The 1,479-nt window shown below is 40.5% G+C and overlaps 1 long non-coding RNA gene across 1 annotated transcript in view; it reads right to left on the reverse strand.

Moving 5' to 3' along the window:
- The window catches only part of LOC102014290, a 7,015-nt gene extending 6,285 nt beyond the window's left edge, over positions 1 to 730 (reverse strand). Inside the window, exon 1 of the long non-coding RNA XR_262053.2 lies at positions 666 to 730. This is a non-coding gene — a long non-coding RNA (uncharacterized LOC102014290). The remainder of the gene's footprint in view (positions 1 to 665) is intronic.
- Between the last annotated feature and the right edge of the window lie 749 nt (positions 731 to 1,479).

Below are 1,479 nucleotides of genomic sequence, written 5' to 3' on the forward strand. Positions count from 1 at the left end.
TCCTGTCTCTTAGAAACGGCTGCTCACTGGGATGCACAGCTGGACACCATGATGCACGCTGCGTGAACCAATCCCCAGCTCACAAGCCATTCTGCCTCTGTACTTCCTGCTTGCTTATCCCATATAAGCCCTAGACCCCCAGAGATCAGGGCCTGAGATTCTGGGAATGATCCCGACCACTGCCCATCCGTGTAAATAAATCTGCCTCCAAATCCTGGGTGTCGTTTCACTAGTTCTGCTTGCCATTGCAATAGAAGCTCCACAATAGAGAAAAAGAGGAACTAGATCAGTGTACTGATTCACTAAGCTGCCCTGATAGGGCCAATACACGGTATAGGTTTCAGGAGACAGAAGTCACCATTCCTGGGTTTTGTCACCTATTCTATTAAAAAATAGATCTACATTTAAAAAATAAGCTTATTGAGATTTACTTCCTGTATCAAAAAATTGGCTCTTTGAAGGTACACAATTCAAATGGCTATTTTTTTAATATGGTCACAGACCGTGTAGCCATCAGCACTCTCTAGTTTGGAATTTTCATTGCTTTGAATAATTGCTTTTCAAAATTATTTTATAATCATTGTATATAAGTGCTGCCTCAAATCCACTATCAAATAAACGGCAAAGAATATAAATAGCTAAACAAATATGTCTTTTCTACCTACTTAATCTACGTTTAACATTTCTTTGGGTTCTTCAGCTTTTTCTGGTTTACTTATCTGTGAAACCGGAACTTTGGCTTTACCTCACAAAGGACTGATTTGCGTTCTATTTGTTTGTTTGAGTTCTGGGGATCAAACCATGAAAAGAGATTGCGTATTCTGTTACAGCTGGGGGAAGCTGTTCAGCTAAGGACACATTGTGTGTGTGTGTGTGTGTGTGTGTGTGTGTGTGTATTACTGGGGATTGAACCCAGAGCCTTTGCACTGAGCTATCTTCCCAACTTTTTTATTCTGAGACAGGGTTGGTCTCACTAAATTGCTAAACTGCATGGGGTGGACTGAAATTTACAGTTTTCCTGCTTCTGCGTCCCAGAATGCTGGGATTATATATGTGTAACACTGTATCAAGCCTTACAGGTTTGGCTTTTTTTTTTTTTTTTTTTCAGTCTTTTTGAGACAAAGTTTCACTATGCAGTTCAGGCTGGCCTTAAATTCACTTTGTAGCCCAGGCTTGCCTGGAACTCCAGTGATCCTCCTGCCTCAGCCTTCTAAATGCTGGGATTAGAGGTGTGTGCCACCATGCCCAGCCTTACATAGTTATTATAATTAAGGTTGACATTAGAGAAGTCACAAATACCAGGATACAAAAGTTGAGCAAATATTGAAAATGCTCCAAAGCAAGGGATTTGGTTTTAGATAGTTAATGTTTACCAATGTTACACATAAAGGCAAGAGGCAAATTTCGGTGGAAATTTTTTTGGAAGCTTTAAAGTTGGCTCTGATACTTTCTGGCTCCCTCTCCAAACCAGGCAGTTTT

Source organism: Chinchilla lanigera, unplaced genomic scaffold, assembly GCF_000276665.1.
Source record: "Chinchilla lanigera isolate Chin_1 unplaced genomic scaffold, ChiLan1.0 scaffold00040, whole genome shotgun sequence".
Taxonomy (NCBI): Eukaryota; Metazoa; Chordata; class Mammalia; order Rodentia; family Chinchillidae; genus Chinchilla; species Chinchilla lanigera.